The sequence below is a fragment of the Rhinopithecus roxellana genome, chromosome 20 (assembly GCF_007565055.1).
Source record: "Rhinopithecus roxellana isolate Shanxi Qingling chromosome 20, ASM756505v1, whole genome shotgun sequence".
Lineage (NCBI taxonomy): Eukaryota > Metazoa > Chordata > Mammalia > Primates > Cercopithecidae > Rhinopithecus > Rhinopithecus roxellana.
The window spans coordinates 18611454-18636197 of NC_044568.1; the positions used below are offsets into that span (position 1 = coordinate 18611454).

The 24744-nt window shown below is 48.6% G+C and overlaps 1 protein-coding gene across 6 annotated transcripts in view; it reads right to left on the reverse strand.

The window, feature by feature from the left end:
• ANKRD11 (ankyrin repeat domain 11) overlaps window positions 1-24744 on the reverse strand; it is a 223393-nt gene that overhangs the window by 74503 nt on the left and 124146 nt on the right. Inside the window, exon 1 of one of the 6 annotated variants that reach the window (XM_030925281.1) lies at window positions 17331-17512. The exons of the other annotated variants lie outside the window; for them this stretch is intronic. The gene's annotated coding sequence lies outside the window, so the exon portion shown is untranslated. Of the gene's footprint in view, window positions 1-17330; window positions 17513-24744 lie in introns of those variants that run through there. 6 annotated transcript variants of the gene reach the window in all.

The following is a 24744-nucleotide window of genomic DNA, read 5'->3' on the forward strand; positions in this document are numbered from 1 at the left end:
ACACTTTAATTGCTTAAGCTGAATTTGTGGCAAATTATTTCAAAGTAAAAATCAGCTCAGATTTGTGTTTTTTGTGTGATCTCTTAAAAGCCAGGGTACACAGGTACTCCTAACACATAATGTACGTGTGAGCGAGTGAGCAAATCAGACAGAGCCCGAGGCGGGCTGGAGGGGTGGTGAGGGTGCGCGCAAAACACAGCGCCTCCTCTTGGATTTGCCGGAGAATTAACCTCGTTCAGAACCTAACCCCAGTCGGAAAACACAAGGCAGCAACGGGCCGGAACTTGGTCAGTCACATCCACAAACCACCAATTACCTTCACAGATCACGACTAACAGGTTTATTACAGATGAGTCACAGCTCATGTTTTCAAGAAAGGGCCTCCAACTGAGCAGTCACCAGTGCAGCCTCTGTCAGGGCGCGCCTCCCACCACCTGTCCCCCCGGCCGTTGCCCATGTCTGACAGTTTACGCTTCGCAGGCGGTGAGGTTCCACCCCTCACTCCCACAGACCAACAGAGTAGGGAACACGAAGGCAACTTGGAAACTACGGATCACGGGCTGCTTTGGGTGCAGGACATCCACCCACCACTCATGGCCAGCTCTGACCATCTGAACCCAGGAGCACACTGCAGACATAAACGTTGGCGCAGGCAGCCAGCCCCTCCTCAAGCCCAGCCCCGCACCTCCTGCTCTCAACGGAGCTTTCGGTGCAGGACTTCCTGGGCCTCAATCTCCTCAGCTATAGGCTGGGCACAATCCCTGGAGTCTGTGCTCTGGGAGGAGCACATGTGGGCAACCCTGGCTCAGGACAGCTTCCCAGCCAGTAAGTCATGACTAGGGCTTAACGATCCATTTCAAATTACATCTGCACAGTGCTTTACTTTCATATGTTATTTTATTTGGAGCCTCTAACGAGTCTAAGCTAACAGATGGTATTATTTCCACATTGCAAACAAAGAGGCGGGAGCTGCAACCATCCAAAGACACCCTCTTGCTGTGAATGCCTGGCCAGGCCTCCAGGCAGGACCACCAACTCCAGACCCCGTCAGGGCCAACACAGGCTACTGCTATCCACACACTCCTGGAAAATATCCGTCTGTCTGAACTGAGTGACACAGATTTTACCCTCTTGAGGATACAATAATCCCATCTGCCAAGATGACCCACAAATAAAGGCTCCTCCTTGTCTGAACGCTGCCTCAGCGTCTGGGGGATAAGCCCACAATGCAAGCGTCCGGGAGGACACTCCAGGCCGAGGGGCCCAGGAATAAAGAGGGACAGAAATGAGGGCGCCCTCATGCATGCTGGGAGCTGCCGACACCTTCAGACTGGGAAGAACAAAGAGCTCCCAAGCACGAGGGCCCGGGAGCACAGTGGAGGGCCAGACGTGAGGCCAGAGGCGGCTAGAGCAGCAGCTCCCGCCAACGGCAGACGAGGCGTGAGACTCTCAACCACCTTCAAAGTTTTCTCTTCATCTTCAAGAGAACTTCAAACTAAATTTTCCTTAGTTTTATTACCAGGCTCCTTGTAGAAAACACCAGTGAAAAAGAATGGTTGCCAGAACTGAAAATCACAGGAACAAGCACAAACACACCACATAACAGAAGCAGGCGCACATGAGGCAGGAGGAAAGGCAAGGCCAAGACATGCTCCAGGGAAGCCCAGCCCAGATGATTTCTCAACCACTTCATGCTTAAAAACTGCTTCACAGCCTAGAAGGGTACTAAAATCTGGGAGCATCCACCAGGAAATGGAAAAGGCAAACTCCCAACATAACCACAAAAGACACTGTACAATCTCCAAACTGTAAAGATGAAAAAAAAAAAAAAATGGAGCAGAAAAAAACATATGTATCAGCTCCCCCCACCCCACCCCCCAGCAAAAGGAGAGAGAGAGAAGACAGGACAAATGGAAAGCACTCGACACCACAAAACTCAGTGCCTTCCCTCCACCCACCCACCTACCCGCCCCGGCACCTGGTGCCCTGTTCGGGAAGGCTCTGCCCTCGTGGGCAGACGAACGCTGGCTGCTACGAAGGGCTGGGACTGGGAGGCAGTCCTGTCCACTCCTCTGTCCCTGAAGCCACAGAAGGACAGCACCAAGCACGGAGGCAGAGACCAGGCCCTCCAGTGGCCCCAGACTCTCTGACTTCCAGCTTCCAGAACTGTGAGAAATAAATTTCTGTTCTTTATAAACGAACCAGTCTCAGGCATTCTGTTACAGCAGCATAAACAGGCTAAGGGAAAAAAGTAAATGGACTAAGAAATCCAGTTAAAAGACCAAGTTTGTCACACTGGAATGGAAAAAGTAATCCAGCTGGCTCAGCACAAGCTGAGTGATGTCTAATCCATGAACAAACATTTCAGAAAAGACACACCAGGTACATAACCGCACACACCAGGTACATACTGTGCATACCAGGTATATACTGTGCACGCCAGGTACACAACCGCGCACGCCAGGTACATACCGTGCACGCCAGGTACATAACCACGCACACCAGGTACATACTGCGCACGCCAGGTACATAACTGCGCACACCAGGCTAGGCTTCCTCTATCAATGCTGAGTACAGACTTGAGGCCAGAATGCATTCCAGGAGATAAGGTGAGCCACTATAATATGGCAAAATGTTTCCTTTACAAGAGAGCTAAGATGGTCCAACATTTATACAAATAAAAGTCTCCGAGTAAAGAACAAGAATCAACAGAACAGGCCAGACACAGGCTCACCCCTATAATCCCAGCACTTTGGGAGGCCAAGGCACGTGGATCACTTGAGGTCAGTTCGAGACCAGCCTAGCCAACATGGTGTGACCCCATCTCTACTAACAATAAAAAAAAAAAAAAAAAAAAAATCAGCCGGGCGTGGTGGTGGGTACTTGTAATCCCAGCTACTCGGGAGACTGAGGCAGGGAAAGTCCCTTGAACCCAGGAGGCGAGGTTGTAGTGAGCCAAGATCACACCACGGCCTCCAACCTGGGCGACAGCGGGAGACCCCGTCGCAGAAAACAAAAAAAAGAATCAACAGAACACAGAAAATGAGCCTCAACCATGGAGCAGACATTAAAGTGCCTTTCAGTAAAGAACAGACAACGAGATAACCCTAACCCTAACCACAAGGCAGAAGATCTGAAAGCAAGACCAAGCTCGAGCTAACAAGCACATATAAAATAATCCAATAATCACGCAATCCCCATTTTTCAAGCTCCCAGAGAACAACAGTCATCCAAACTTAATCACATACACAACTGTACCGTAAGCCTAAAAACTGTGAAAGAGTCACCTTCTGAAGTGACAATGCAATTCTGATGGGAGGACGGGGACTAGAAAACAAGACCTTGAATCCGAGAGTTAAGAAATGCATTTCAAAGTACCAGGGAGGAGGAGTACCAGAGTAGGAATTTAAAATACTCAAAATTGGAAATGACAGAGATGCTATACAGCAAATTGGGAGATCCAGGTAAAGAGGATGTTAGAGGGAAAAGTATTTATATTTATGGCTAGAAGGCATCCCAATAAAAGCTGGAATACAACCAAAAGAATAGAAGAAAACCACGAGAATTGTAGGAACATAAATGAAACAAAAAGCAAACATGTAACAGGTTAAAGTCAAAGGTGAGTTTTATTTTAAATGAACAATAAAATAGAGAACAAGCTAAATGACACAACAGGAAGGCAACAAGACAAAATAGGAAGGTGCGAACTTTCTGCAAAGCAAATGGCCCAATCCCCAGAGTCGGTCAGTAGCAGGAAGGGAAGGCTCTGCTGGGCCAAAGGCCAGCTACAAGGGGTGACTGAGCCCGTGGGCTGGGCTCAGGCTGGAGTGAGGCACGAGGCCCATGGGGGTGCCTCTCCTTGGTCTGGGCTTTGGAGGAAACAGCAAGCAGCTTGCTGAAACGGAAATGTGAATGAAAAACACTGCCACAGCAGCACCTGGGCGAGGGCTTCTTTAAATCTCTGGCAGTGCAGCCTCGACAAGCTGACACATAAGCCTGACTGTCACACATGTGTGTACATGTGTGTGTATGTGAACATGTACACATAAAAACAGTTCTGTTCTCCAGCTCATGGAAATGTGATTATTTTACATTCCATTTCTCTTTATCAGTTTTTCCTAATTTTCTAAAATGTTGAGTATTGCTTCAGTAATAAAGGTTACTTCTTTAAAAAGAGAATTCAAAGAGGTGACCGCAAACATCTCCAACATTAGGAAAAACGTATTCAGTTTTTCATCAGTGAGAATGGTATCAGTCAGCTGTAGGTGTTTCTCAGAATGTCCTCCATCAGATTGAGGAAACTCCCTTCTGTTCTTACTTTGCAGAGCACTTTCCTTATGAATGGGTATGGAATTTTGTCAATTTTCTTTATTTCTTTTCTTTTTTCTTTTTTTTTTTTTTTGAGACAGCATCTCACTCCGTCACCCAGGCTGCAGTGAAATGGCGTGATCCCGGCTCACTGCAGCCTCTTACCTCCTGGGCTCAATGGATCCTCCCACCTCAGCCTCATGAGTAGCTGGGACCACCAGCACGCCACCATGCCCAGCTCATTTTTGTGTTTTTTTGTAGAGACAGGGTTTCACCATGTTGCCCAAGCTGCCCTGCAACCCCTGGACTCGAGCCATCCTCCCATCTCAGCCTCCTAAAATGTTGGGGTTACAGGCGTGAGCCACCATATCTGGCCTCAAATACCATTTAAAAAAAATCTTCTCAGATGATCTCATGGCATTTCGTTTTCCTTATGTCAATATGGTACACGACATTGATTTTTAAATGCTAAACGAAATATGAACTTCTGAGAGAAATCCCACTTGTTCATGAGGTATCATCACTTTCTTCTCCTATAACTTAATTTACGTCTGTATTATCATTATTCTTTCCATCTCCTATAACTTAATTTACATCTGTATTAATGTGGGTGTTTCTCTAATTTTGGCATCAAGGTGTCCCTGACTCAGAAAGACTGGGAGGTGCACCCTCCTCTGTTGTGGAAGGGCTTGTATGTAACTGACTTTAGTCTTTTCGCGTATGGTACAAACGACCAAGTAAGTCATCTGGGACTGAAGGTTTCTTTGTGGGAAGGGTGTTAACTAAAATTTCAATTTCTTTAATAGACACAGGGCTATTTAAGCTATCTATCTATTTCTTCTTTAGTAAGCTGAAGTAGTTTGAGTATTTTAAAGAATTTCTCTATTTCATCTAAGTTGTATAATTTATTGGCATAAAGTTAACAAAATTCCCTTATTGTCCTCTGAATGGCTATAGAATCACAGCAGTGTCCCTTTTCTCATGTCCACACTCAAAATTTGTTGCTTCTTTTTCTCCTGATCCATTTGGCTAAGGGGCTACCAGTTTTATTGTCTTAAAACAAAACAAAACACCCAGTCGGGTATATCACCTGAAATCAGGAGTTCAAGACCAGCCTGGTCAACATGGTGAAACGCCGTCTCTACTAAAAATACAAAACTAGCCAGGCGTGGTGGCACGCACCTGTAATCCCAGCTACTCAGGAGGCTGAGGCAGAAGAATCACTTGAACCTCGGAAGTGGAGGTTACAGTGAGTCTAGATGCATTCCAGCCTGGGGGACAGAGTAAAACACCATCTCCAAAAGTAAAAAAACAAAAAAAAAGAATAATTATTATAGTAATCAAGACACTGTGGTATTATTAGCAAAAGAATTGATAAATAGAATGATGGAACAGAAAAGACCAAAAATAGACCCACACAAATATAGTTAACTTATTTCTTAACAAATGTAAAGCAACTGAATGGGAAAATAATCTTTTCAACAAATGATGCTGGAAATAATTGAAGATCCTCATGCAAAAACAAACAAAAACCTCTAATCTTACCTTAAGCCATACACGAAAATGAAGTAAATGAGTGAAAACTATGTACCTTCTAGAAGAACACATGCTCTACGATGCTGGGTTAGAGAGATTTCTTAAAGACACAAAAAGCACAAAGTACCCAAGACAAAACTATGAAGTTGGACTTCATCAAACGAAAAACTTCAGCTGCTCAAATGACACTATTAAGAAAATAAAAATACATGCCAAATACCGGAAAAAAAAATTCAAACAACAAATAGCTGGTAAAGGACCTACGTCTAGAATCTATAAAGAACTCTCAAAAGTCAGCAGACAACCCGAGTTTTAGAAATGAGCAACTGGCAGATATGAAGATGAAGACAGATGCTTCACCAAAGCAAATACGTGGATAGTCCCGCCCCCACCAAACAGCCACATGACAAGACAAGCAACATCATTTGCCATTGGGGCACTGGAAAATAAAACCACAATCCACCAGAACGGCTACAACGGAAAAGATGGACTGTACCACATAACGGCAAGGACATTCACTGCTGGTGGGAACACAAAACTGCATGGTCACTTTGGAAAAAAGTCTGTCAGGTTCTTAAAAAGTTAAACAATCGGCCGGGGCGGTGGGTCACGCCTGTAATCTCAGCACTTTGGGAGGCCGAGGTGGGCGGATCACAAGGTCAGGAGATCGAGACCACGGTGAAACCCCGTCTCTACTAAAAATACAAAAAATTAGCCGGGCGCGGTGGTGGGCGCCTGTAGTCCCAGCTACTCGGGAGGCTGAGGCAGGAGAATGGCATGAACCCGGGAGGCGGAGCTTGCAGTGAGCCGAGATCACGCCACTGCACTCCAGCCTGGGCGACAGAGCGAGACTCCGTCTCAAAAAAAAAAAAAAAAAAAAAAAAAGTTAAACAATCACAGAACTTATGACCTGGAAACCCAGGTCCAGAAGAAGTACCACATCCAGCCATCTGATGCTTTGCATGCAACTACTCATATTAGCTGGACTCCCAACAGCTAAAACTAGGAAACAATGGACATGTCTGTAACTGCTTATTGGATGAACATGTGACATACTTACCCCCCAAAAAAGCTACTTAGCAACCTACTGACATACACCACAGAACCCAGATCAATCTCAAAAGGAAGATGAAACATACCAGACACAAGACTCCACACTCAAGGTTTCCATTCATATTAAATTCTAGAAAAGCAAAACCTACAGTGACAGAAAGCACATCAGCACTCTGGGTCCAGGAAACAGGAGGATGTGCTGCTGCAAAGGGGAAAAGGGGACCTTTTTTGGGGTCATGGAAATACTCTGTATCATGACTGCCATGGTGGGAACAAGACGGTTCCAAGTGATTTGTTAAAACTCTCACATCTATAGTCATGAGCAACATGATGCTTCGGTCAACAGGCCACACTCACGATGGTGGTATGCGGTACCATAAGATGCTATCGGAGCAGAACGGGTCCCATGGCATAAACACCTACCAATGGGTTACGATTTCCTTACACGATTCAGCACGGTGACTCAGCAACAGGCTCTACCATGCAGCTCAGGGGTGTGGGAGGCTCTGCCTTCTAGATCTGTGTACACGCACTCTGCGACGTTCACAGGACAAGATCACGTAACGATGCATTTCTCTGGATGCATCCCCCGACCCCTATTAAAATCGATGCATTCCATAGTATTTAAACTGTACCTCAAAGAAGCTCTAAGAGAGAATGCAGGGGAGTAGACGATGGCAGGCACCGGAGCTCGTCAAGAGCACTGCTGCGAAGGAGAGCAGAGAGGTGGTGGCAGCTGGTGGTGGGCGTGGGTGAGGGGTTCCCTGGCAAAGAATGAAATCAAATACTAATCACCCCACACCCACAGGCCACCAAACACATCTGGAAAAGCAGAACACATTCCTGGAGGGGATGGCGTCCATGGCCCTAGGGAAGAAAGACCAGATCCCGACAGGAGCAGGAAGAGGCTGTCCTTGATCCTGAGCAGGCAGCACTTCCAGGACGGTCTCCAGGGCCTGGGGGATGGAGGTGCGCAGGCGGCTGACTTTACCACACACCTCCACTACCTCTTCAAATCACTCCAGACATTCATTACCTTCTACACAAGATAACTGATTCTCATTTCATAAATATATGTATTCAAAGAGGATCCTAGCAAACATTTTCAAGAAAACACTGGATACAGACTCTCCGGCATGTCGGTAAGTTAAGGCATGGAGATGAAGCTTCTCTCTGTGTTTGGCATTGAGGCAATGCTGCGGTGCGCACTGCAGACATAGGTCCTGTGACCTGGGCACAGGTTTCTGTCATGCCACACAGCATGCAATTCCATGGACACAAAATGACCAGAACGGCAGACCCAGAGAGAAAGCGGAGGCTGGAAGGGGGGGGGACAGAGAGTGACGATTAAACGTCCAAGTTTTTCTGAGGTGACAAGAATGTTCTAGAACTGACAGTCCTGGTGGTTGAACAGACCTGTGAATGCACTAACAACCTTTGAACTGTGCGCTTTAACTGGGTAGGCCTACAGTCTATCAATCCTCTCACTCAAGCTGATATTATCTCCTTTTTGAAGACAGAGTCTCACTCTGTCACCAGGATGGAGTGCAGTGGTGCCATCGCGGCTCACTGCAATCTCTGCCTCCTGGATTCAAGCGATTCTCATGCCTCAGCCTCCCGAGTAGCTGAAATGACAGGCACAAGCCACCACGTCCAGCTAATTGTTGTAGAGGCAGGGGTTTCAACATGTTGGTCAGACTGGTCTCGAACTCCTGACCTCCAGTGATCCGCTTGCCTCAGCCTCCCAAATGCTGGGATCACAGGCGTGAGCCACTGCACCTGGCCAATTGTCTTCTTTGAAAAGCAGGAGACACATTTCCCTAGGGATGGAATGCTGGACACGAGACGAGACTTGTCCTAAGGACTGGATCTCACAGTGGCCAGGTACACATCACGCCACACGGGAGGCGCGGAGCCCTGGGGAAGGCAAGCCAAGAAGCCAGGGGTCTAGGTCCCGCAATGTCTCAGGGCAGCCCCCCAAGAAAGCCAAGCAGAAGGCCACAGTGACGCCCTCCTGCTCTCAGGTCAGCAGCAGGAGGTCACTCGATGCTGGGCACAGAGGAATGTCCGGGCAGATCTTCAGGGCTCACACCCACGACTTCGCACCAGAACTTCTGACAAATTCAGCACAGTAAGAGAGCCCTGCCCCCAAGAGTGAGGCCCTGGTCAGGGCCACCTCCTCTCGCCCCGGCCCATCCAGACCTCACACACACTGTGGCTGATCTTTGAAAGGTAAAAGCTCTGTCCGCTCCACTCATCAGCACCAGAGTGTTCTGTGCCTGGGCCTTGTCCCACCAATTCACCAGTTTACTGAAGCCTCGGCTGGGTGGGTCCCACTTGCCTCTGAAAATGTGTGTGCTCGGCCAGGCAGATTCCTGAGTGGGTCTCCTATATGTTGCTGTCCTCCTTCAAGGTGACCACATGGGCCCCCAAGCCGGGCCCACACCTGCTTTGTCAGCAACCTGTCCTTTCCCTCTTTTCTCTCACTGCTTCTTCTACTACTTCACAGCATGTTTAAGCAAAGGGAGCCACTACAACAAAATTATTTTAAAACAACCATATTTCAGAAAAGTTTATGGAAAACATTAAACATTGAATATTTATATATTAACTTTATAGGATCCATTTACTTCACCCTAACACTGAGTTAAAATTATAACAAGAGAAAGTAGGCTGGGCACGGTGACTCACATCTGTAATCTCAGCACTTTGGGAGGCCGAGGCGGGCGGATCATGAGGTCAGGAGTTCAAGACCAGCCTGGTCAATATGGTGAAACCCCGTCTCTACTAAAAATACAAAAATTAGCCGTGCATGGTGGCAGACACCTGCAATCCCAGCTACTCAGGAGGCTGAGGCAGGAGAACTGCTTGAACCCAGGAGGCGGAGGTTGCAGTGAGCCGAGATGGCACCACAGGACTCCAGCCTGGGTGACAGAGCAAGACTCCGACTCCAAAAACAAAAAAAAAAAGAGAGAGAGAGAGAGAGAGAGAGAGAGAGAGAGAGAGAGAGAAAGTAAACAAAGTTTCTATTCATTTCTCCAGAAGATCTCAAAGGTAGAGCTAGAAATGCCAGCAGTAAGATGAACACCAGTCCAAGGCAACTAGAAGGAACTGGTCACTTTTTTATTTTTGTGAGACAGAGTGTCACTGTGTCACCCAGGCTGGAGTGCAATGGTGCGATCTCGGCTCACTGCAACCTCTGCCTCCCGGGTTCAAGCAATTCTCCTGCCTCGGCCTCCCTAGTAGTTGGGATGACAGGCATGTGCCACCAAGCTTGCCTAAATTTTTTCTAGTTTTAGTAGAGACAGGGTTTCACCATGTTGACCAGGCTGGTTTCGAACTCCTGACCTCAGGTGATCTGCCCACCTAGGCCTCCCAAAGGGCTGGGATTACAGGCGTGAGCCACTACGCCCAACCTGGTCACATATTTTATGTGACATAATGCTTTTTATGATCAACGGCCACCACGGGAACACAACACACATCAGCCCTGAGACACCTGAAACAAGACACAGCAGTCTCTGCAGCCTCTCATGCAGGGAGAGTGGGCTATGTCTGCCACAGGGTGACAGGCGGCGGGCAAAGCTGGAGACATAAAGGTGGAGCTGGCTTCCAGCCCTGTGAACCAGCCCAGCTGAGTGCACCAAGTCTGTAAATAATTGATGGGAGTCAGAGTCGCACTCAGCCCTGCAGGGTTCTCGGGAGCTGCCTGCCCAGCAGCCCCATGCCTGGCACTCCCTCAGGTGCCAAGCGCAAGGTCACTCACTGCTGCTGAATAATGCATTGCACAGATGGCGGAAATATGCGTTTACCCATTCAAATCTTCCAAGGCATTTTCACAAATCTCACAGAGAACAAACTAAATTTTGTATTCAGCAAAGCAAAAAAAAAAAATTCATGTTGAAACACAGTATCTCACCCTAGAATCAGAAAACCTCCTTTTCCTTCTCACTGTAAATCTTTTTTGAAGTCTCAAAAATGATTTTACCAATATTAGACAAATCTCCAAATATAAAAAGTGCTTGACACAGTCAACACTGCAGCAGTGAGGTCCACACTACGGCAGCGCAGTGCAGAGCCAGCCCACCTCCCTGCACCAGCGGAAATGCCACACAGGGCAGAGGGCAGTGTGCCCAGCACCTGCTCTTGATAGGGAGGGCACGTCTAGGCTGGAATACTCAAGATATTTGTGTGTCATCAAAGCATGCTTTAAATACAAAAGCTGGCCGGGCACAGTGGCTCACTCTTGTAATCCCAGTACTTTGGGAGGCTGAGGCAGGTGGATCACCTGAGGTCAGGAGTTCGAGACCAGCCTGGCCAACATGGTGAAACCCCGTCTCTACTAAAAACACAGAAGTTAGCTGGGCATGGGGGCAGGTACCTGTAATCCCAGCTACTCAGGAGGGAGGCTGAGGCCTCTGCACTCCAGCCTGGGAGACAGAGTGAGACACCGTCTCAAACAAACAAACAAACAAAGGCTGTGAGTGAGTCTGTAAGCTCGTTCTTCTAGTTCCTTTGGCAAAGAAAATGCCCCCAAAGGAGTGGGGGCAACAGATTTCCAAACTCCTAGGAAATGCAGACTGACATGCTGAAGACCTACCACATGTAAGAAGGAAACACCAAAACAACATGTCTGCTTTCACCTAAAAACATCAGAAAAGTCTAAATGTTGCCGACATTTCCTGGGTAGCTGCCCTGTGGTCTTCAGCTGCTCCCAACATATTCCCAGTCCAGGCGAACCTATGCTGGTGAGGCTCAGAAGAGGGGCGGAGGGCTCATGCTGTGAGGCTCGGGAGGTGGGCAGAGGGCTCACACAGACCCACAAGGACCAAAGAGGAACGTGTGCGACTACAACACAAATGGAAGACGATAGCAAAATACAAGAGCTGATGAAGTTTCTGCTGCTTGTACCATAAACTTTTCATTGGCCAGACTGTTTGCCTGAAAGACCTAATCAAGGCTGACAAGAACTCAAAAGACATGGCAATGTCCTCCTCAGGGGTGAATGTGGCATCGTGTGGGCCACATGCTCCGCTCTGAACGCTCTCTCTTCCAGCAGGGACTGCCCCAGACACCAAGTATCACAACCAACTCAAAAGCAGACTGAAATGTCACAGTATGGCCAGTATCAAAAGAAGGTCTCTTACAAATAAAGGGTTGCTTCCATTAATAAGTAAAACAAGAAAAACCCAAAGACGTCACTTGAACTTCATGCAGTCCTGAGCATCCGTCTGACGAGGGCAGGTCTCTTGTTACTGGGCGCAGCCTGACAATCGCATCTGCACAAAGGCCGGGCCGTGGCAGTTCGCAGCAAGCGTCTGTGTGCTCTCTTGAGCGCAGAGGGACCGACGAGATAAACACCACAGGAGCACGGTGCTCCTCCCTGCACAGCTGGGGAGACCAGGGCTCAGGAACACTAAGCGACTCACCCAAGACCACAAGAAATGTGTTGGGAGGCCAAGGGGTGAGGATCACTTGAGCCCAGGAGTTCAAGACCAGCCTGGACAACAAAGTGAGACCCTGTCTCCAAAAAATAAAAAAACTAGCCAGGTGTGGTTGCGCACACCTGGGGTTCCAGCTTCTTGGAAGACTGAGGCAGGAGGATCACCTGAGCCCCGCCCTGGAGGCTGAGGCTGCAGTGAGCCAAGATAGCGCCACTGCACTCCAGCCTGGGCACTGGAGTGAGACCTGTCTCAAAACAAAAACAAGAATGAATCTGGAAAACCTTAGTTACTATGAACCAGTGCTTGTCACTAACAAAACACACGTTTTTTTAATTCTCACATTTCTGATCCCTATCTTTAAGTATAACATTTATAGGTTACAAACAATGAACTCTTGTGGGCTTTTAAAAATTGATTACAGAGTCTCAACAAGTCCAAAGGAGACATCTTTGTCAAGGGAGTTAAGTGGAGAGTTCCAGAGCCAAGTGCGGTTCTCGGGGGCAAGCCATCCACTGAGGTGAGAAGGATGTGACCCCTCAGCCAGCCCTGCTTAGATAACAACGACACAGGCTCCAGAAGCCAGACGCAGCAACCGGACACATTCACAACAGTGCTTTCAACCAGACACAGCTGGTTCCAGCGTGCGCTCTATAAAGAATGTAACGGGGCCGGGCGCAGTGGCTCACGCCTGTAATCCCAGCTCTTTGGGAGGCCGAGGAAGGTGGATCATGATGTCAGGAGATGGAGATCATCCTGGCTAACACAGTGAAACCCCGTCTCTACTAAAAATACAAAAATAAATAAATAAATAAATTAGCCGGGTGTGGTGCAGGCGCCTGTAGTCCCAGCTACTTGTGAGGCTGAGGCAGGAGAACGGCGTGAACCTGGGAGACCGAGCTTGCAGTGAGCCGAGATTGCGCCACTGCACTCCAGCCTGGGCGACAGAGCAAGACTCCATCTCAAAAAAAAAAAAAAAAAAAAAAAAAGAATGTAATGGTACAATTTTGGGGACCCCAAAAAGATAATGCACATAATAAACACCAAAAGCCTGAGGCTTCTCCCAGGCCCTGTGGCTGTCGTCTCCTGGAGTCCCAGGCGTCCTGCTGCTGGGAAGGGCCAGCTCCCAGGTGACCTGTGACCATCTTGGAGGGGTTGATGGCTGCCTTGTCAGCAGGGCAGGTCCCTTTGCTAAGCGTTCAACAGCCAGGCTTGGTATCTTTTATTCTAAAAATCTACCACAGAAGAACGAAAGGGCAGTGCTTGGGATGAGGATGAGTCTCCAGGAGGGATGGTGGAAGGAAGGTGGAACCATATAGGGGCACTGCTCAGAGGTGGGCGCGGCCAGAGCTACAGCGACACCTCCAAAGACCAGTGGGGCCGGGGGCGGGGTGAGTCAGCTTCCTTTCAACACACCCAGGATTTCACCTCTCATCTGTCAAATCTGCTGGTCACACCATGAAGGAAGGGCAGTCAGGGACTGTGCTCACTATGTGTCCCAGAGACAGGACACTTGCTGCCAGCACCTCACAGGGAACCGGGGGCAGGTGAGGTTGTAGGGAAACAGGAATCCTGTGCACTGCTCGTGGGAACGTCTAATGGTGCAACTGCCAAACAAACAGTGTGACGATTCCTCAACGAATTACAAATGGACTAAGCACATGATCCAGCAGTTCCACTTCTGGGTAGATACACAAAAGAACCAAAAGCAGGGCCCCCAAAAGACAGCTGTACTTGGACATTCACAGTTCACACAGCAAGGTTCCCAACAGCAAACCCGTGTCCACTGGCGGATGACAGAGCAAGCAGAATGCGTCTACACACAGCATGATGCGACTCAGCCGTAAGGAGCAAGGCCACATGCTGCAACCTGGCACAGCCAGTGCTGCGGACTCTACTCACATAGTCCAGGGACAAACAGCAGCTGCCCAAGAGGAAGGGCCCTGAGGGAGGAACCACCGCTCCTCGGCAAGCTCAACCCAGGGCCACAGGACAATGCTGCTGAAGGTACCGGAAGCCAGGGTGCTGGCTGCCCCATTCTGGGGACATCTTTCCTTTCTTTTCCTATTTTTATCGAACACTGGGATGAAAGTAATGAAAAGTATAAATCCTTTCAAAACAATCAGATTTCATTACGATGCTGAATTTCTGAAATCAGTCTTTTCAAACGGCCGGTAAATGTTTCCTTTCCAAAGACTGAACTCTCTCACTGCTTTGAACAAAAGAGGAACTGAGGCACCAGATGCAACTTTTGACCCAAGGACACAGGTCAAGCTGTGATAGTTAATAATAACCAGGGCTGCTGGAGACGCCGCACCCACCCACGTGGCTTTGCTAGAACGCCACCACGTGCGGGCAGACACAGGCCACAGCCCCCACACCTCACTCTGGCATCAGCACTGGTCCCGCGTGGAGCTGCGCCAGCTTGCAGGAGATTCAGAGCACACAGGCGTGCTCCTTCCCTACTGTCGGCCACATCACAACTGCACGTTCACCGGAGTGAACATCTACACAACAGGTTCCACGTCTGTAAACACGCACAGCTTAGTGACCACGTTTCAAAGAGCCACGTGGATAACTGCCTATATCACTGGTACCCAGTTTTCAGTTGGGTTAGTAACTGGATTGTTTCTAACACAAAGGGTAACTAGTTGAGAAGACGGACACCCATTTTCCATGGTGTCATCGTTGTGCATTGCACGCCTGTATCAAAACGTCTCACGGACCCCGTGAACACATTCACCCACGTACTCACAAAAACTCTAAAATAATAAAATACATAAAATGACTCGGATTTCACCTGTTGACCCAGGGTGCTGCCTGCAGCTAATGTCAGTGTCAACCCAAAAGCTGCCCTCGCTGGCCCTGCGTGTGGAGGACGGCACAGCTGCACCCAGCCCTAGATAACCTTGCATGCAAACCACTTCCCCTGTGCCGCTGAAATCCATGTCTCACTTACATTTTAGTTATAGTTTGGTTTTTGCCTGATTAAAAAAAAATTTTTTTTTCTTTTTTTGGAGAATAGGGTCTCCCCCTGCTGCTCAGGCTGGAGTCCAGTGGTGTGATCATGGCTCACTGCAGCCTTAACCTCCTGGGCTCAAGTGATCCTCCCACTGCAGCCTCCAGAGTAGCTGGGACCACAGGCATGTACCACCACACCTGGCTAATTTTCTATTTTTTGTAAAGACAAGGCTATAAATGTGTCTAAATCGTCAGTATTGACAGAGCAAAGTGTTTCTCTACTTCAAATTTTAATATTCCAAAATATGTAAAACATCATTTTCACTGTCCTCATCTAAAAGACTGATTCTGAAAAAAACAAAAAACAAAAAATCTAAAACAAGATCACGGAAGTGCGATCTGTCCCACACACACCATCTTCACCATGAATGGTGCCTCCACAGAACAAATGCTAGATGCAAACTGCTTGAGTATGCTTCTTTATTTTTAGTAAAGACTCCAGAAAATCCCAGAGCAGCCATTTCCCATACAATTCAACCGCACGTACAGCCCTTTAAAAGCAGACTTGTGGGGAACTGCGGGCCAGCTCCCCGGAGCCAGCCCAAGCGGAGGAGCAGGAAGACCTTCCAGCCTGCGCCAAGGAGCAGCACAGGCTGCTGCGGTCCCTCGGCCCCCACTGCTCTGGGACACAGATGGCAGCACTGTGACCTCACCGTGCCTACCTCCTGGTTCTGGCCCTGCAGTCTTGATTGTTCAGGCTAATCCCACACTCTGAGCCTTGGCTGCTGGCCAAAACTGTTATTAATGGCACAGAGCTTCTCATTTCAGCCTCTTTTACCACGAAGGTAGCCGGCTGTCCAGCTCTCTGCCTCTCCACACCAAAGCAGGAACTGGGTAATTGTACAAAAGGCACTTTTAAAGGACTTCATATCCCAGTCTCAACAGCCAGCAGTAGAACATGTTTGCATTTTAGTCTACACTACATTCTATGTGATGCAGAAAGATAATTTTTATTCAATTCTTGTGTAAAAGCTACAAAACCCTAAGAACAAAGAGTGCCATGGATACCAAATGAGCATCACATATTTTATATATTTTTTAACTTTTAGGTTTGGGGGCACACGTCACGGTTTGCTACCAAAGCAAATACATGTCACAAGAGCCGGGGGGGGGGGGGGTTGTACATGTTATTTTATCACCCAGGTACTAAGCCCAGTACCCAATAGCTATCCTTTCTGTTCCTCTCCCTCCTCCCACCCTCTCCCCTCAAGTAGACACCAGTGTCTGGTGTTTCCTTCCCTGTGTTTCCAGGTTCTTATCATGTAGATCCCTCTTGTAAGTCGGAACAGGTAGTATCTGGTTTTCTGTTCCTGAGTTAGTTTGCTGAGGCTAATAGCCTCCAGCTCCATCCATGTTCCCGCAAAAGACATGATCTCATTCATTGTTATGGCTACATTCTCTTACCCTTTTTTTTTTAGACATGGGGCTTCACTATGTTGCCCAGGCTGGCCTCAAACTCCCAGGTTCAGGCCATCCTCTCGAATTGGTCTCCCAAGCAGCTGGGACTACAGGTGAACATCACCATGCCCAACTTACCCATCTTAATCACTCGATAAACATTTATGACAAATGACATTAAATTACACACAGCAAAATTCTGAGAAACTATATACCATAAATCCTACAAAATTTAAAAGACTGAAAAACCATGGATCTATTATTGTTCTGTGCATTAGCCAATGTCAGTGGTTTCAATATTCAATTTCCCCACGAAAAGGGCACCAAAGGATGAAGTCAGGAATGAGAGCATTCTAGAAGCAGGTGCACCTAAGATGAAATTAATGGTATGGAACCTAGAACATCTATGGCCAAGAGTAAGCAACTTCACCTGTCATAAGGGGACTCCCTATCAGAACTCCAGGTGTGTGTATCTGTCAAGGGGCTACGGAGAAGAGGAGGAGGAGAAGAAAAGATTCCAATTCACTAAAAACTCCTGTTAAGCCTCCAAGAAAGATCCGAGCAGTAAAATACCTGGTCAGTCATAGCCTCTCTGCCTGTGGTTAAGACCTGCAAACCTCAACAGAATCCATGGTCTCTTGCCCTGCATCGGGCCTGTGTCGGGACTTGGCTGCTGCTCACATTGGGTGAGAGGCTCCTCGTGTCTCACATCCAGATGGATCCAATTAACTCACACAGTGGATGACTCCAAACCTGGGCAGCCTGGGCTCCAGGATCAGCCCACCCCAGCCCCTGCTGCAATGGCACCTCCTGCTCTCATTGCGGAAACCTGTTAACCCAATCACAGATGAGGCTCCGGCACCCCGGCGAGGCCCCCACTTCTTCCTGTAAGTCTGAAACCCTGCTCAATTACCCTAAACCACCACCTCTGCGCTCCCCTTAGGAAACCCCAGCAACACCTCCCCCTTCTTCCTCCTGCAGAGGGCCTGCCCCAAGCAGCAGGAAACAGGGTGATGTAGGCCTTGGCCTCGGCACACACAGAATCATCCCAGTGCCAGGCGAGGGTGCTGCAGCGAGACACCCCAGCTGCACTTCTCTGGGGGCCAGCACAGACCACTGAGGGTGAGCTGCCTCATTCAGGCTAGGTGACTGTCTTCATCATCATTCCACTTGGAAACTTAGGGTTTGTACCAGCTCACCTGTTTATGTTCCATACTTACATATCCCAAGCCATTAAAAAGTGTTTTCTCCTCCTGTTGTGATGCTACAGAATCAGCTGAGAAACATCCGCATCACCAGAAGGCTCTGCCCAGGCCGCACTGAGGCCCACCCCGCTGGGAGAATGCTGCTCTGAGGGCAGTGGGACTGCTGGCAAGGGACACAGGCCCGGGCAGACCTTCCACTCCTACTGAAACACCAATTAGTAGAAGATCCCCACCCAGAAATATCACTTTCAAGCTCAAGGATCACAAGTTACGAAGATAAGTGTCCCTAAGGACTCAGGGAGAAGCACAAAGTAAAAAGATTGAAGCTTGGGAAAATTAACCCTAAACATTAAAAAACAACAACAACAACAACAAACCTCACTCTAGATAAGGCCTTCAAAACTGCATGCTCTCAGAGGGACAGTAAAGGTCAGGCGGGGCAGCAATGGGTGTGAGCTGGCGCAGCCTCGCAACACCCTGGATGGGCGGACAGCGGCCTGTGAGAGTGGCTCCAGGCAGGAGGACCCTGAATTTATGGGAAGGGGCAAGCCAGACTAACCCTCAACTGCTCCTCAGGTATGTTCCATGAAATGCACTAAAAGTTTTGTCAAAGATGCGAGTTTCAACACGAGATACGATTATTTGTCCAATCTGACATGGGAGTTAACAAATGTGAGTAGATTAGGGAATTTCTGTTTTACTCTTCGGAAATACCAACTCCCTTATTCTTCCCCTTCTGAAACAACCACTGGACAAACGGAACGGCACATACGCTTTTCAGGAGCCCAGCGTAAGCAGCTCCCACTGCTAGGGATGAAGAGTCTCTTCTGTCTGCCTGAGCGAAACCTGACGACACCCTGCACAGCCAACAGTCCTTGCTGACCGGAAGCAGAACCAAAATCTGAGCTGGAGAGAGTGTCTGAAAGCTCCATTTAGACTCAAACCTACATTGCACAGCTACAGAATGAAGAGAACAGCACTGAAGCCAGAAGGGACGGTACTCAATCCGTGACTGGACCCATGTGTCCAGCACCAGAGACACTGGACGGAGCACACATCTCAGCTGTGTAAAAAGTAGAGGTTCCTCTTCAAAGACTTTTCTCCCCATCTAACTAAAAATAAATAGTAACTTCTCTTAAAAGCAAAATTTATTCAAAGACCTATACTAACATTCTTAAATATCTGCTAGCCATAATAAAGAAATCACTGTACTTTATATTCTTAACTCCCACAATTTGGCCTAAATACTTGCCCTGGCATGCTTATACTAGTCCAAGCAAACATTAGGTTCTCTTCCTTATTTGAAGGTGTTTTTACCTTTCCCAGCATTCCACAAATGACTTCCTCCTTCCTTTGTTCTCCTCTGCCTTTGCCTCTTTTAAAAAGGTCTAAGTTGCAGCCAATCGGGACAAATACAGAACGTGAGGTCCCGTTCCAGCCGCTGGAAACCGGACACAGCAGTAGGGTGGATGCCTCAGGTTGTAAATGACCCTCCTTTGTCTGTTGTGCTCTCGTGGCAAAACTGCTGCCGAGCGTACCCTTTCTGCAGAAAGTATAAAACTGGCCTTGCTGAGGAAATTAAATTTACGTTCAAGTGCTGTTTCTTTACGGCACCAGGGAACAAGCATTTCACACAGCTGGGAACATGCCTCTCCCTGTTTATAAAAAATACATGATGTTTCCAGATAAAAGAATTCTGATCAGAAATAGGTTTTCATTTAACGTTTTTTCTTTCACTCTACCTTCCGAAGTAGTCTCTGAACTCACCCTGTATTTGACAATGCATGCGAATGTGTTATTTATGCTTAAATGCCAGCCAAGGATTAAGATTCAGTCTTGCAAAGTTTTGAAATCTCTACAGGAAAAAAAAAAAATTAGTTCACAATTCTGAGTCCAGAATCTAGGAAAAACCACCAAAACTTTCTTTGCATTCTGTCAAATTCAAAAGCACTCTGTGTGCCAAGCCTCGCTCACTTTACGTCCACCAAGCACCACACTGCTTTCCGTGTATGTGGCCCAGGCCCCTGTGAAACACACACACTCTCTGTGGTGGACTGGAACACTGGCTTGTGGGTCCCGGCCAGGAAGTGGAGTGCCAGCCCTACACGGTGGCCCATGCCTGTGAGCCCAGCACTTTAGGAGGCTGCGGCAAGGAGGACTGACTGAGGCAAAAAGTTCAAGACCAGCCTGGCCATCGTGGCAAAACCCTGTCTCTATAAAAAAAATCAAAACATTACCCAGGTACGATGGCATACATGCCTGTAGTCCCAGCAACTCAGGAGCCTGAGGCAAGAGGACAGCTTGAGCCCAGGAGTTGGAGGGTGTGGTGAGCTATCACTGTACCACTGCATTCCCGCCCAGCCGACCAAGTGACACAATGATTTAAAACACACACACACACACACACACACACACACACACACACACACACACACACACACTCTCACTCACTCATTCACTGGAAGGCCATGCAAAAGAAAAGGAAGAAAAAAAAGGACCCTGCCACTTCCACCTGTGCCCTCAAGCAACACGTGAGGACCCACACAGACTGAAGTATGACATGGATTCAGCCCCGTGAGCCTCCTGCAGCCTCATGAGTGATCCAGGCATGACCAGCAGAAAACCACCAGGCAACACAAGAATTATGAGGACATGCAAACCATGATTTTCTTAAGACACCACGTATCGGGACGGTTGTCACGCCGCAGTAGGTAACTGAAACACATCCTACTTACAGGAAGAACCACCTGAAATACGGTAAATTGTATGAGATGCTACTTAAACACACATTTAACTCCAAACAGAGTGGAGCCTTTCGGTGTATTTTTCTTAACCTAATCACCCTCAAAACAGCACTGTGCAGTCAGACCCGAACGCAGGGTGTCCAACCTTTTTCACCTCCCTGGACCACACTGGAAGAAGAACTGGCTTGGGCCACACCAATGCTAACAACAGCTGATAAGCTTAGAAAAAATCTCGTTAGCGTTTACAAATTCGTGTTGGGCCACATTCAAAGCCGCCGTGGGCCGCGGGCTGGACAAGCTTGCCCTATCACACACTGTTCAGAATCACACAACCTCATCTCGGCTCCAAGTGGAAGCTGGGTCAGCACCACGGCCAACCTGATCCCACTGCAGCCGTTCCGACAGCCTGGCAAGTAGACAGCCCAGGGAAAAGCCTCAAAGAATGCTGAATACCTGTGAGATCATTTATGAAGCCAAATGAACAACACTATGTTAATTTTCTTTTTCTTTTTCTTTTTTTTTTTTTTTGAGACGGAGTCTCGCTCTATCGCCCAGGCTGGAGTGCAGTGGCCGGATCTCAGCTCACTGCAAGCTCTGCCTCCCGGGTTTACGCCATTCTCCTGCCTCAGCCTCCCGAGTAGCTGGGACTACAGGCACCCGCCACCTCGCCCGGCTAGTTTTTTGTATTTTTTAGTAGAGACGGGGTTTCACCGTGTTAGCCAGGATGGTCTCGATCTCCTGACCTCGTGATCCGCCCGTCTCGGCCTCCCAAAGTGCTGAGATTACAGGCTTGAGCCATCGCGCCCGGCCACTATGTTAATTTTCAAATTTTGGCATGGATATCACATTCTAAGACGCTTCCCAAGCTTTCTGGAGGATGCTATGAAATCTGTTTTACAGGTAACAAGTCTGGAAGCCAAAATAATCAAGATTTAATAAAATGGACTATTTTGTTGGCTGGTCAGAGAACTGCTTTTTTTTTTTTTTTTTTTTGAGACGGAGTCTTGCTCTGTCGCCCAGGCTGGAGTGCAGTGGCCGGATCTCAGCTCACTGCAAGCTCCGCCTCCCAAGTTCACGCCATTCTCCTGCCTCAGCCTCCCGAGTAGCTGGGACTACAGGCGCCCGCCACCTCGCCCGGCTAGTTTTTTTTTTTTTTTGTAGTTTTTAGTAGAGACGGGGTTTCACCGTGTTAGCCAGGATGGTCTCCATCTCCTGACCTCATGATCCGCCCGTCTCGGCCTCCCAAAGTGTTAGGATTACAGGCTTGAGCCACTGCGCCCGGCCCGAGAACTGAATTCTTAAAGTGGCTGAAAAGCCTGGAGAAAGGGGAAGTTCCAGAGCTGGTTTTTGTAGAAAAGATACATATGGAATTTCAGAAACCTCCGACTCTGTTTGACAAGACACGTACTTTCAATCCCAGGCCATCTTATCATGCAGTCTAAAGCCTCGTGTAATCACCTCCTAACATTTCCATCAGCAGAGGCAGAGCTCTCACGTTAAACAGCATGAGGCCGAATCACTGGCTGCAGAGCACAGAACACAGAGACATCCTTGCACACAAGAGTGAGAGCTACTGAGCCCAACCAGGGTGCAGGGGAGCTGCCCAGATGAGAGGCCTGCGCGTGGTCCCACAGGGCGTAGCCTTACCACGCTACTAAGACACTCTGCACGAGAAATGGCTCCAGATTTTCTGAAACTCGCTTTCAAAACATTTCCAAGCTCGTATGTCTTGTGTATGCCCTAATAATTTAAAAGCAGGTATGTTCACTCAAGAGAGGGAAGAGCAGCAAGCCAAGTAGGGGGCTTTCACCACAATTCTTCCTGGGCAGTGTCCATGGAAATAAGAAACAGGCGCAGGCGGTCTCTCCACAGAACCCACCTTTGTTGTTTCACTTTGCTGCAGGGTTATTAGGTAGTGAACTGTGTCACGGGCACTCGTTGAACAGATTATTTCATCACCCAGGGATTAAGCCCAGTACCCAACAGTTAATTTTTCTGTTCCTCTCCCTCCTCCCACCCCCCGTCCTCAAGCGGACCCCAGTGTCTGCGTTCCCTTTCTGTGTCCGTGTGTTCTCATCATTTAGTTCCCACTCATAAGTGACAACCTGCAGTATTTGGTTTTCTGTCCCTGCGTTAGTTTGTTAAGGATGACGGCCTCCAGGATCTATCCATGTTTCACAAAATACATGATCTCACCCCTTTTTATGGCTGCATAAATGATGTATATGCACCACAATTTCTTTATCCAATCTGTCACTGATGGATACTCAGGTGGATTCCATGTCTTTCTCTGTGAATGGTGCTGCAATGGACATTTGCCCACATGTGTCTTTGTGGTAGAATGATTTCCATTCCTCTGGGTATATACTCAGCAACGGGAATGCTAGGGTCAAATGGTAGTTCTGGTTTTAGCTTTTTGAGGAATCACCATACTGCTTTCCACAGGGTTGAACTAATTTACACTCCAGCCCACAGTGTATAAGTGCTCCCTTTAATCCACAGACTCGCCAGCATCTGTTATTTTTTGACTTTCTAGTAACAGCCATGCTGACTGGTGTGAGGTGGTACCTCGCTGCGAGAAACCCAGTTTTCATGATCGTCTGGTTTCCACTTGCTGCCATCAGCAGACTCTTGTTGAAAAGGCTGCCATCTTGCCTTGGCTAACCCGAGCCGTTTCCTGGACCTGTCATGAGGGTGCTGAGACACGTCTAGACAGCGCTGCGGCGCGGTCAACTGGACCGGTCCTAACATCCATGACTCGGCCCTAACAAAGCAGCTCTCTTGAATGTGGGCTATGGGTACACCAAGTCCCACTTGCAGGGGCACCCAGGGCAGAGGTCAGCGAAGGCTTTCTGGAAGGGTCCAGATGACACACTTTGGGCTTTGCAAGCCACTTACGGCCTCTGTCACATCATCCTGTGGCTGCTGTGAACAACCCTTTAAGAAAGTGAAGACCCTCCTTCGCAATCTGGTTGTACAAAGACAGACCACAGGCTGGATTAGGTCCACTGACTGTGGTTTGCCAGCCCCTGGCCTGCAGCTTTGCCAGTGTGCAGGCTGGATGCCCAGCCATGGCTCCTTCTGCTAGGACGCCCTCTCCTCTATGACAGACTCCAAGATGCCGCCCCAAGACCTACCAGAGACTCATTGCCTCAACTCTCCACCCCACACCCATCGGTGAGGAAGAGCAGGCACCTCAGTGAAGGGGGACAGTCTACACAGCCCCCTTCGTGTCTCACATCAAAACACAAGTGTCCGTTCCACGTGGGAGGTCAGCATTCTCTCAGGGGTGGGTGGAGGGCTGCTCCAGATTCTTGCCGCAGGGGCCAGCACTGGCCCAGCAGTACCGGGAGCCCCTCCTCCTGAGCACAGTGGTGGTGCCCAGAGCAGCAGACCTCACACCACTGCTTCCACTGATGCGCAACGCAACCTTAGCCAGCAACTCAGGGGAGCGACGCTTTCAAACAACCTGGAGTGTGCAGCTGCCATGGTCACCCACACTCCCTTTTAGGCCACAGCACACACCAGTCCCTGCCGCCTGCTCCCCTCTACCCTGTTCCTGACTCATCCCTCCTCACCTGACAAGTTCATATTGCCTGGGGGCCTCTACAAATCCTCCACGGCACAAAACCTCCCCAAAACCTCCCCTCGACCGACCGACCTGGAAAGCTTCCAAAGGCTCCAAGGAGCAACAGCTGCAGGTTCTTTGCAAATTGGTGAGTACAGCTCCACACATCCCATCCTGACTACACCCAGCGGATGCATGTCCACCTGCTGCTGCCTCTTGCAAACTACAACTTGTTCAAAGGCAGGTGGGGAGCTTGGGCAACACGGCGAAACCCTCTCTCTACAAAAAACAAAAATCAGCCAGGCACAGTGGTGTGCCTGTGGTATCGGCTACTCCAGAGGCTGAGGTGGGAGGATCACTTGAGTCCAGGAGGTCAAGTCTGCAGTGAGCCATGATTGCACCACTGCACTCTAGTGTGGGCGACAGAACAAGTCTCTCTCTCTCTCTCAAAACAAACAAAAAAAGAAATT